We start from the raw sequence: 13,977 nt of genomic DNA, 5'->3' as shown, positions 1-13,977 counted from the left end.
TCAGGTGCTCCACCTATGAACAAAAGAATTTATCCACTGAGTTTTATGCTATTTGCTCTGGAATTTCATCAGTAAATTATAAATTTCTATATTTTATACCCTAAAAAGTTGAAACCTGCCTGCAGTATGAGGGTCGTTAAAAAATTCAAAGTACATGTAAGTTTACTTTGTCCTTATTTCTGAGATTTTACATCCTCACATAATAAGAGTTTTGAGTGATGTGTTCATTTATTAGTAATTCTACATTGTTTGTATTTAAATTTTATAAAACGTTTACAATCTTTTCAATATGTGTCCTAGTTCAAATGTGTTTGCTACTGTTTGAATAACCCTCAATGTCAAAACTTCACTGACTTGCATGGAAATCTCATGGAAAGCATGGACCTTAGGCCATACTAAATTAATGTATGTTTAATGTAATTGATAAAGTACATTTTCTTGATTTTCTGTTGCCTCCCAAAAAATATAGAGGCGGTTTAGATAAAGATTTCTTCATTTGAACATGAAAGGGTCATAAAATATAATGTTATATACCCAAAATCAGCTATGTTTAGGTTCATTTTCCATTCATAGGACTGGGTGAGTTTTACAATAAACATATTTTTGGAATTGCATAGCCCATTGTTACTGAATTTATTTACAACAAAATATTGAAATTTATAATTTACTGATGAAATTCCAGAACAAATAGCATAAAACTCAGAGGTTAACTTCTTTTGTTCATAGGTGGAGCACCTGAAGGACATATTCAAACATATGATGATATAAATTATTTTCAGTTTGGATACATAACTTTTCCGCAAAATGCGCACAAAAATTGACTAGTTTTCATGGTGAGTTTCAGAACATTTGATTTCATAATTTTGTAAATTAAATGCAGTTTTACAATTGTTTATATGTGTGTTAAATGATTAAAATGCATCTTTAGACCTCCATAGCAGCATATTGTCTATAGGAGTAAATAATGTGACCAACCCTAATTTCGTGACGCCATCTTGGTTGTTCATGTCAAGTTACCTTAATAAAAGTCCATAAAAGTTGTATTTGAGTAAGGAAAATGCCGAAAAGTGTAGAAAACAAGTCAATTGTGATGCATAGGCTATTATTATTTTCTTTTTGACGTAAATCGGATTATCTATAATTGATATGACGGATAAATGCATTTCGTATGGTTAACATTTAAAAAAATAAAAGTACCCAATATTCAGACAAAACGTCTAAAACCACCTCATATGATAGAAAATATTGTTCATGCTATTACGTGAATATACTGTCAAAATGCAAGCAATGCCTTCTGTCGTAGTGAAGTAGTTCACGCGAACATCCGATAAGAAGTCGGCTACCTGTAATATGTGGGGAGAGAACCTTACTTACGTGAAGACCATATCCCTGTTTGAAGTAAAATAAATAAATGATATGTAAATGAAGGCAGAGAACGAATATTTTATGTTGAAAAAACAACAAGCGATGAAAATGATTAGTCAGTCTTAATTCGTCAATGTCTGAATTACTTCCGGTGTAAACGAAAGTAGAGAATTAATGCAGGGGTCGCTGATTAGGTTATCATAAACACATACGATTTTGAGTTGATTTGTTAATCAGTTGATGACCAAATATTCGAATATTCGTTCGGAAGGTTGACCGAATATTCGAATACCAAAAATGCTATTCGTTGCCATCCCTTCTTATTATCCTTGAATGAGTTTACAGGTCAATTTTGAGAAGGGATGCATAATGATATTGTGTTGTCTGTCTTAACATTTTATCTTGTGTGAACTTTGTTCAGGATGAACTTTGTTCAGGATGAGCTATTACTAAATGTGTACCGGCATCGACATGTTTTTGTTCAAGGTAAACTGTTGTGATCACCTGTGTCCATCGTTGAATGTTGACACTCCTAGAGGTCACAATTTTTATCTTAAAGAAACTTGGTCAGAATATTATCATTCAATAAAATCTCGGACGAATTCCTTACTGAAATCTAGGTCAAGTTTGAAATTGGATCATCTAGAACAAAAGCTAGGTCACTAGGTCAAACTATGGAAAGATATTGTTATCACTAGAAAAGCACAATTTTCTACCTGATCTTCATGAGACTTGATTGCAATGTTTGTCTGCTTAAAATCTAGGATACATTTGTCTTTTTGAAAAAAGACTAGGTCATTAGGTCAAATCATATTTGATATTGTAGATTCTCATACAATTTGCAGCCATAGAATTTCAATGTAAGACCAAAACGTTTGTAATTTTGTTCTGCAAAACATAATTTTGAAATTTGTATTGGATTTGTTATTAATGTTAATTTGCTTTTAAAATAAAAAAATAAAATAATAAAAGAAATTATAGAATTCAAAAGATTACGTATTTGCACTATGGCTCCCCTTAGAACGATGCATATTTTTATTTGATTCTCGAAGAAAGAAAAAGAGGAATATATAAACCCTATTACATAAGTTTTAAGCATATAGCAAGGTTTCTCATCCCAACATATCAAAACAATGTTTCATATGTAGAAACAAGATTGAATTAAATGATATAGTTCATAAGAGAAAAAAGAACTGTTAGAAAAGCATACGTGAGCATGTTTTTGTCATTGATTACAAAATGCAGGGAAAATACATTATGCTACTCGACACAAATACGATTAGACATAATCTATGTGAAATATCTAGTTTTCATTCTTTTATTCGACCTATTATCGCAAAAGATGAGGACACGTGACTCTTCTAATGATAAGCGAACAGTAATAAAGCCACAAATGTCGTTTTTTTTTTCTTCAAACCCGTGTTTTAAGTGAATATAACACCATTTCTTAATGTTAAACATATTTACCTGGGTATGTTTATATTGTAACGAAAATACTAAACTCAAATATTTCTTGGCTCAAATAGTGATGTAGTACTCTATATGCATGAATCCTTCAATCAGACCTGTTATATTTTGATCTCTTCAGATCGTTAAGCACGACATTTATATTGTGTTAGTGTATTGTTTAATTTCTCAGCTTGCACAGTTCGGCTTGTGTTGTTCCAATACACCTGCTTTAAAAGTTTTGTGTATTGTTTAATCACCCTTTGGATAGGTGCCTGCTTTTAACCTTGTCTGTTGGCAGATTTTGTAATATGCAGGCTCCATAACCAAAGATCCTCTCTCTAAATTCCAATGTGTTTAGTTTTGCCCATTGTTTTCTCATACAGGGCAAAGCCATTAATTTATTTGCGGACCATACGCCGCTTTTGGTGGAATGTCACTCAGCGCATCATTAAAGGTTCCATGTGCACCGCCGTATGAATACATCTGCGGATGTCTCTAAATTATATTCTTGTACTTTTATTATGTAGGCTAATCAGGTTAACTTTTGACAAACTTTTTAACAAAAGATATAAAAATGCTACTGTACTAAACATCGTCTTTGCAATCTTAACAAGATCTCACTTTCATAAAAGAAAAAATAAAGAGATATATATGATCTGTAATACCGGCTTATATGCCTGTGTCATCATCTTTCTTTCGATTTTCACGAGTTTGTTTAACTCGTTTTATGAATACTGTGAGTATACAGTTGTTACGAGCACTCCAGAAAAATACATTTGTGATCATTAATATGTTTAGTTAATAAGAATCATGCAAAACAATATTTGAATTTTCGTGTCACAAGTCATGCATCAAATGAGATAATAATATCGCGAAATAGTTTACAAATGTAGAAATTCTCCATAGACACCTGTAGAAAAATTATATCTTTTAGCGTCAAGTTTTGCAATTAGATTTTGTATCATTTACCGTTAGTTTTCTAACTATTAGAGAGCCTTGATTTTGTATCATTTGGCATTGGTTGTTTCATTTAGCGTCAGTTTTATATCATTTAACGTCAATTGTATCAATTAACGAAGTTGTATCGTTCAGCGTTTCCTCACATGTCCGATGCTAAAGCAACAGAACGACTGTTTTTGTATTTGTCATGACTTTTTAAAAAAATATTTGCAATATCAATATCTTGCCATGGCAGATTTTGCCATGGACTTGCCATGGCAGATAAAAAAAATGAGATAAAGTTATAAAAAGTTATACTTCTACCTGTACATATGTCCAGAAATAGAGAAAACATGTGTGTCAAAAATTAGAAAAAAACTTGCCATGGCAAAAAATGATAAATTTTCTTGCCATGGCAAAAGACTGATTTGCCATGGCAAAATCGTTTTTGCCATGGCAAATGTAATATTTCCATACAGATTTACAAAAAAAAAACTAGTATTGATATGAAATAAATTCATACTAACTTTGAATCAAGTTAGTAAATACAACAATTTAAAACAGCTTTCATTTTTGTGAAGCACGTATAAATATAGGCTGAATTTGCCAAATATCGGCGTGGCAAAAAGAAACCGGCGGCTATTATATGCAAAGTCCGGGATTCACAAATGGCCAAACACGAACACCATACTAGGATTGTTTTAGTAAGCACATGGTAATAATGACGTCATACGATAACTTCCACACCGCCATAATTTTGATTTGCAAAAAGTAAATACTACGCTGTCAGTTTGTTTTGTGTTTACAAGAGACAGTTTAATCCGTAAGTTGTTTTTATGTACAAACTGTATTGCATTGACATGGACAACTGCCTAAAAGTCTACGACTTCATCTCAGTGTTGTTATATTTTCTGGTCCTTCGGGATCATTGATTTCAACTCATTTAGATTTGAAGATTGAATACTACTTAAGCCGGTGCTAGGGGGCGTGGGCAGTGTTGCATTTTCCATTACTGCTCATGAACAGACTCAATCAAACCGAGTCTGCAATTATCACTGTTTGCCTTGTTCTCGGTGCTTCCGAGGGATCTACTTTTCAGATTTTATTAGTTAAACCAAGTGAAATCTAGAGGTCAAAGGTCGGATATCCCGTCGTGTCTATAAATTTTATCAAGCAACGTATCGTCATGGAGTTCATTAAAACATCTAAAATGACAATTGTTCATATATATAACTTTTAATTTCATTACCAGGAACTTTGAAAACGGCAACTTTTATATACGGAAGCGGATAAAGGCCATGATAACACTTAAGAACTGTTGAATCAATGTTGTTTGAACAGAAAATACTTTTTATGCATGTTTTCAAAAATATTTAAATAAATAGTTGTGTTTTCTTTAGAAATGACACTAGATGAGCAAGCAAATATCTTTATTTATGTGTATAATAACTTGTTCCATGCTTATAGATCTGATTTAAAATGACTTTTTTTAATTTAAGGAGTTGACAGGTACCCGTTGTGTTGAATGATACCTCATAAGTGTTAACATAAATGTGTGACTGGCAACTGCAGATAAATGTAAGTTCATATCGATTTACATTTTGTTGTATATAAAATATAAATATAATTATTTTAAAAAGTAGTACATCATTGTTAATTTATATATAAAAGTAAAACATAAAACTTCATTTCATAACATTGGACTTCAGTATACCAAAAAGGCACACTGTCACATGACATATGCTGAGGACTGAATCAGTGGATGTGAACATTGCAAGAACCTCATAAATAAGATTGAAATAGCAAAAAGGAACGATTAAAATACTTTGAAAATAGTCAGAAACCAACAATTCAAAAAGTACAGGGAACTTACTGGGAATAACGTAATCTTCAACATGAATAAGGGTTTGTTTAGTTCGTTTTGACAGGTCAGTAATGTAAACAAACTCAAGAAGTGATTTGTTTTCCAAATTAAAACTTTTTAGTGTGTTTTAGAGTATTTTCTTACACTTTTTGACAATATTTGCTACATCTTATGTGTTCTAAAATTGTTTCATGTATTAGTTTTCTGCCACCATGCAGGCAATTTAATCAGGGAATCATATCATTCACGTGAAAAATACTCAAATAAAGTATCACTATTGATATGTTTTTCGTTTGTTATTTTGGTGGAACTAAGGCAGATGTTGTAAAAAATATTTGATTCATGGAAGGCCGCACACATCACTCTGTTAGAATGTCAGTCTATGGGAAAACAAATGATGGCCTCTAACCAAGAAACCGAGTCTATAAAGTGGAAGTGAAGGAATTTGTATCAAGTTAGTTATAACATTTGGTTTATCTTACGGTTAAATGTGTACCTATGGGCAAAATTAGATGACTTGTTTTAAAGATAATATTTGAAGAATTCCCACATGCCCATTGAAAGGAAATGCACAATATCTTAAGGATGAGTAAATTTTTATTTGGATGAACAATCGGTTTGTAATAAATATATTTAACAATAGTTAAATGTTAAATCATACAAAATGCTTAATTTTACTTTCTCTTATGTCACTAGTTGGTGAAACGTTTAAGAAGTGTTCCTTATGCAAAGGGAAACAGAAAGAATGACAACCGGTTTTGTGCCTCCGAGGGACGGAATCAATAAGGATAACATAACTAGAGGATGTTTGGAACTTTGTAATTGCTGTAAACATGGATGATAGTGTTCCATTGACATTCCTGACTGCAAAGGAATTATGGTTGCACTCTCTGACATTAGCAGATATTAGCAGATAGGAGTGGATCCGTATATTTTATCTCAAGTGACAACTTTTTATGCTTGATGTTAATTCAATGAGTTAATTGGGGTTGGAAGTGAATCATGTACCGATTTCACACCCTTTCAGTTATAATACATTAGCATTGCATTTGTACTAGTGGCATATACAAGTATTCAATAAACGATTTCCTTACTGTAGTGTTAAGTATTGAAACTGTCCAGGGAAATCGGCATGGCTAAATACTGATTCCTTCCTGGAAAGATGTCTTCACCTGTACCGGAGCTATTCTTCGGGTCTATACGCAAATAGCTGAGCTAAGTAAGCTGGACATGCTGTATCTAAAACAATTCTCTGCGTGTGTCTTACTCTGTCTCACTGATTATATCGCATGTGTCTGTGCTGGTATGGGATAATTTTTACGCCATGAGTGACTACACTCAATGTATGTAAAGCACCTCTCTATAAATTTGGTAGATATTAAATAGTGGATCATGAGCAATAATGTCATTAATGATTCGAATATGCATTTCCGCTCGCTCTGTAATGACAACGTTACTAAAGTTATTTTGTTTCAATTTCGTCGGTCATTGGTCAGTCAACAACAAATTCACAGTTCTTGTCCTAAACTTAATTATAACTTTGGCTAAAAAAAAACAAAAAACAATACGTTTCATGACGGACATTGCGATTGGTTACAAAGGGATGAGAATTTCTGTGTATCAGGGCCCCTACTTCTGAAAACTGTAAATCCGAGTTGATGATCAGGAGCCCATTTTTTCTGATCCTAAGATTATATCAAAGGAAACCTACATAATCTGTAAAAGTTCAGTTCAATGGGCTGCTGGATTACTTAAAAGATAATTTATTTGATTACGTTAATTATTGTAATTTTCTATTATACATAATAATTCAATGAAAAATGTAGGTACAAAATAATTTTAATGATATTGGTGATATGACGAAGTGTTGTCTGCATGAGTAATTTCAACAGCTCAATCGTCTATTAAACAACTGTTTCGATCCTCGTACATGTTTTAAATATCAGCGATAAAACATTTTATTGAATAAAAAAATGTCATTTCTAACAAATTTCACTTGTTTCCCTTTTTAATAAAGCGTTACTAGAGAGTACACCTGAAAATAAAATCATAAAATTTAGGCTATTCTATAAACCATACCAAAATACACGTTTAAGAATAAAAACTAAATGTAGAATCGGTTGTTACGCTACTTTGCCACCAAAGTAACAACGTTATGGCCGCCGCCATCGGCCATCGCCGCAAAACATTTAGCCATTTATGGGATATGCTCAGAATGTTGGGTTACTGGCGTTTCAAATTTATAGTCAGGTGGTTTTTGCCCCTGAAAATAGTTAATGAGGGCCGGAATGTTAATGCTTGGAGACAAAGATCTTATTAAAGTATCAAAATCCCCGGTTCATCTGGGTGCTGTCTCCAAAAAGTATATGACCATTTTATGCAAATTATAGAGGTCAAAAGGTCATGTGTAAAAACTGATATTTTCACATAACTTTCGGCGCCGATGCAATGATTTATGAATAATTTCACATTTTACTGCATTTGATTTACAATTATAGGTTTAAATTAACCATACACTTGTATCCAATTTAAAAATTATGACACGCATTCGAAAACGCATTGTATGCTCATTAATAAAGGTTAAAGTTCACAGGGTAAGTATACTGAACAAAATAGCTAACAGCCATTTGCTAACTTTCCAATATCTTTGCAATTTCTGTAAATACATTTTTGAAATTTAGCATAGTGTAGACAAACGTGTTAATAATCACACAATACAATTTCAAAAATATCAAATGACGCAAAAATAAAATTTTAATCAATTCAATAACTCACCCCATTTGTAAAAAAGTCACAAAAACACATAAAAGCTGTGTTTTAGAAAACGACTGAATACAATTTGTAAGAAAATGAACTGTTCATACTAATATATTTTTTCTAGAAAATGGTTAAATATGACATGAATGGTGAATGTTCCTTTTAGAAAAGGCACGACAACGAAGTTATTTCATTCTCTTCCCAAAATACGTTTTCGTTTTAAATATGTACGTTTAAATTGCAAACTTGTTTTTATTTATTTTTGTGACTTGTCAAAAATGGGTTGAAATCGTAAAATGAATGAATATATATGAAGACCTGCTTTGATCTTTTTGAAAGTTCGGCATTTAATCATTAACATATTGTTCTGAGTGTACACTACATTTTAAGAAGTATTTTGTGTTATTTTGAAGATATTTGCAAAATAAATGATGGGGGGTTAGCTGTTTTGTTCAGTATATGTTGGTTATATATAATTTTAGAAAAGCTTTTATGTTACAGACTAAAATATCCCAGTCAATCTTAATGTAATATTTACATACATATTATTTAGAAATACTGTTGAACTTCACCTTATGTTTTAAATGTTTCTTTTCGTTGCTTTATTTTAATTTCGGGTGAGACGTCTTAAGGATGCAGGAACGAATTTTTTCTAACGTTAAGAATTGTTTCATACTCTGTGTGCTTGAAAAACATTAGTTTTTAAGACAAACAAAAGAAGAAGAAAAAACACAGGTCACCGAACTCGTTTTAATTTTATAGGGCATATTCTTCACCCACTGTTAAAGCGTTTCTGAAATTTTGTAAAATTGAAAAAATGGTGGTACTTTATAAAACATATAATATCCAACTTTACTGTTGAACTGTTATAGGGATTTCAGGTCATACAGGTTAATAAGAATACAAGGTGATGTCATTATTATATAAGCATAAATGTCACTAACAAATATCTTTCATTTTTACATGTTGACGTATTTACCCCCACCCAATTTATTTTCAATGGACAAAACGTATTTAGATCTACAAAAAATTCTAATGTTAAGATTTTCAAAATATTTTGCAGCTTTGATGACACAGAAAATGCTTCAAAATGGAAAGAAAAAAGTTGGGGGTCACCGCGCATCTAAGAGATTTATTAATAAGAAACTGTTAAAAACTGGCGAATTTTGATTTTTTTGTTCTTTTTGATATAATGTATATTTTGTAGATAACATAAAGTGCTATCTTAAAAACTTTTATTTCAATTTTAGCTTATCATTATATGTATCAGTCATGAAAATACATGTATCAAAACCAAACCTGATCTACTTTAATAGATATTTGAAATTACCTACCCCTACCCTATTGTAAATCTTATGTCAATTTTAGGAAAATGCCAGCCAAAAATAAGGGTGAACTTTTTTTCGTGAAAAGTATAATCTATTTGGTCAAATGGTACATTATTAGCCATATTTTAATTATTTAGCATTAATTTTTGGCAAATCTTTTGTTAGAAAGCAATATTCGAAGAAATATTTTTCAAAATGGCGAATATCCTGAGAAAACGCTCGCACATCCTTAAAGGGGAATCGCCGGTAGCTGCTACACACACAATTTGTAGGTGTGGTTTATCTGTAGCAGACAGTAAGATTCCAACAGGTATCTGATAACGTTTGCCTCCAGTAACAACTAATGGTCACCAGCATAGAGAACACCAAGTACTAGTATTTCATGTATTTCATAAATAATTATGTGTTTTTACATTTTTAGTTAAAATGTAAACTTTATATTAGTCATATTAAGCAACAATTGATAACAAATGCAAAGAACAATGTTGTTATTCATAAACTTAAATCATAACACATTATTGTAACATCAGTATACATTGCAATATTACTTTTTAAATCAGTAAAATCTTGAATAAATTTAGAGGACTTGATTATAATAAATAATAATAAATCATATTCATAAACTGATATGCTACCGGTACTTGTATATTCATCATTATATATATATATATTATAATGCTTCTAATCTATCTGTATTTATGCAAGTCGAATATAAAATGACTATTGGTATGGTATATGGACATCTGTAGCGCAATGTGTTAATTGGTATCAGTTAATAAGTACTTTCTTACATCATCACACATGGTAATCAATGGTGAATATAAACACTTTATTACCATACTAAACCTTATATATACCCTTTTAAACTTGTTATAAACAGTGAAAAAATGAGTTTGATGTTGAAATAATATATTATGTACTTTAAATATAAATTTTATTAATGTTATTTCTTAATTTACCAAGGCCTTTACCAGCCCTTAAATATTCTGTTTATTGTAAATTTTCCAAATTTTTTATTTACCTGGCATAATTGGTAAAGAGGCATCTTTTAGAAATCATTTTTACAGATTTTAATTGTGTTCTTAATGAATATTAATTTACTTAATAGGAATTTTCACGAATGCAAATTACATTTATTAGACTAAATACATGTGCAGTCTTCACAAAATGCAGTCTACATGTGGATATACAGATAATGGATGAGAATGCTTCATGCTGGGTCATAAAATAAATCCCTGGTCTTGATGAAACAGATTACTGTAATGGTCAGTGGATCATAAACTCATTTGGGTCAAGTTCCATAGACACTAGAAACAATTTTTGAGGGGTTGAAGGGTTATCTGTTATGTTGACTTTATTATTTCAAAAATTAAAGAGTAAACTATTCTGCCCCATTAAAGTACATAGCATTACTATAATTTAATTATACAGTTCTGAGCATATAGCATTATTTTAGTACAAACTATATCATATGTAATCAAACAGAAACTGTACACAGAAATAATGGAATCATCCATTCCAGATATGTTGACATTGTGAAATTTCCCGGCAAAATTTTTGTGTGAGATTTTAGACAAAATGGCTGAAACACGAGAAATTACTTTGAAAGTTTCAAGGGAACAGTTTGATACATTGGTTCAGTTTTTTGAATTTAATGAGTGGGATTTTGAGAATTCATTAGTTAAATCAGAGTGGGCACAGGATGATGAGGAAAATGATTTTAATGATTCTAATAATAGTGAAAACTTGCTTGTTGTTGAAAATGTGGAAATGCCATGTCCAGTAACCGAGGGAGCGACAGGCGGTGGGGGCAATGATGATGATGACAGTGATGATAATATGGATGACAGACAGGTTAACCCTGTGGATATTGACATTGGACAAACGTGTCAACATTGTTTCCTGAATCCATGCATTACTCTACAACGACAGTCCTGGCTTGGTAATGGTGCAAATCCACATGAAAGAAATAGTGGGTTACGGAAAAAAGGTACCAAAAATACTGGAATATGCTATCCAATGCAGGGGTTTGGTACTTCCCTCAGTATATTCAGAAAAAGCAAAGGACATTAAAGAGGACAAGAACAGAGACTGATGTGTGGACATTAAGGGAGATTATGCCAGCATGTGTAATTAATCAAGTGTGGGGCTTGTACCCAAACCTTCAAGGTCAGCCATACATGGGCCATAAATGGAACTAGATACCCAAAATTCATCTACATTGTAAAAATAAAATGACAAAAGAAACAAAAATTCTGTATTATGTAATAATGTATATACTAAAAAGTTACAATCATTTCAAAACAGTGACTTATATGTATCATAAAAAGAAATATTCACCTAAGAATTATTACAAATGGATAACATATCATCTGGAATTATAACTATAATTGACCTAGGACTCAGGTTTGTGGAATTATCAACTCAATTATCGTAATATCTAAATCAAAGAAGCATAATAAAAAAGCATGCAGATGTGCATGCATTCAAAACTAACCATAATCTAAAGTAAACACATTTTTATAATGTGAACTATATATCTTGTACATGAAACTCTGCTAGGAACAAAATATCCATACACACAAGTGGGTTATATACATCTTGTGGTTGTTTACATCACATGACTTGGGTCAAAGTTCGTTTCAGATTCAAATTTTCAATAAAATACCTTGATATTTCAATTTTGTAACTGCTGTATCTCATTTATTCAATGGGTTATTTGTGGAAGGAATGCATTTTTGTGAACAGAAAACATGTCCCCACAACTGCATATTTTTTTAAAAAATAAATACAACTTATTTCTGGTAAATTCCTGAAAAATTTCTCTCTGATGAAAATTGTTGCAAAAAACAGCCACCATTTGAAATTTGGCTCCTCCCACTTCTTTTTATAGCAAAGGTTGGGGTTTAAGCAAATATTTCTGATTTCTCGTTACAATAATTTCCTTCATTTAACTGATGCAATCAGTTTGATCATACAGATGCTTCTCAGTTTAAATGCCACAATTATATGTCAAAGGTCACAGTAAGTGGTATAAAATATAAATTAACTTATTGCCTACTTAAAAGATAATCTCGCATATAAAAGGGTATCATTTATCAACTACAACAATGCTTACTTTTATAGATAAACCATTCAATCACGTTAATATTTAAAAGAACAGAAATAAATTGCCTATCAATTATTCTATTCTCTTTTCAGAAAGGTAATTTGATATATTATTCCATTGAATGATTAAAAACCATTGTGTATCTGAAATAAGGCTTTAACACAAATTACCTACCGGCTTCTTTGTTCCGATGAGGTCTATAAACACCTTATAGACCACTTAAGAGGTCCATAACAATTTCCAGACCTGTCCTACCTCTACTTTTTACACGAAAATGACGAAAAATCTCAAGTGCCTGTAGCGGGAATCGAACCCGAGTCGCTCGGATGATAGTCCAATGCTCTACCCACTAAGCCAAATTGTCGACACACTTACGCACTTGTCAGAGATTAAATTTAAAGTTATGCGTAAGCCACCGAAACAATGTACTAGAATCATGAGAAATCCGTGCCTGTCATTTAAGGCGAACGCGTGACTGACTCCGTAAATATAGTATCACTTGTTTCAAAAAAAGTACGTTTCAAGTGAGAAATTTACGACCAGTTTTACATATATTGAAAATTGATCTAAACATGACTTTACAGTAAAGTTTTAACATTCACTTCTAAAAAAGTCTTGATATTTTTCTGAAAGTTGATACGGGCAAACTCGTCCGTCTAGGAGGATAATGCTTCATGAAACAGGACATTTTATTTTACAATGAAAAATAATGACAATGATATAATTGCAAAATAAATACAAACAACACATATTTCCTCCAGGTTAATCATTAATCTGCTATTGTAAATTGTGACGATTTTCTGTACAATGAACATGGAACATAAATTTTTAAAATAGCCCAGTTTAATGATCGTGATCATTCTAAACGTGTCTGAAATAAGATTGACAGTTTAAACATATTTAAAGGCAGTTGTTAGGTAGTGGTAATTTGTGGGTAACTGGTCAAAGTACATTTCTTGTTTTTTGAAAAATGTTCTTAATTTGCTGAATGTCGTTAATTCTTATCAAATTAACAGTTGACATTTTATGCCTTTAAATGTCATAAGATATTTTGCACTCTACAATGTTTTGTCGTCCTGATAGTCTTTCATTCGTGTAAAACTGTCAGTTTCCTTAATTCTATACTTGTATTTATATCCAGAAGTATCTGACAACTTCTTCACGTG

The sequence above is a fragment of the Mercenaria mercenaria genome, unplaced genomic scaffold (genome assembly GCF_021730395.1).
Source record: "Mercenaria mercenaria strain notata unplaced genomic scaffold, MADL_Memer_1 contig_1774, whole genome shotgun sequence".
Taxonomy (NCBI): Eukaryota; Metazoa; Mollusca; class Bivalvia; order Venerida; family Veneridae; genus Mercenaria; species Mercenaria mercenaria.
The sequence above is the reverse complement of the archived record's forward strand: the minus strand, read 5'-3'. Positions refer to the sequence as shown.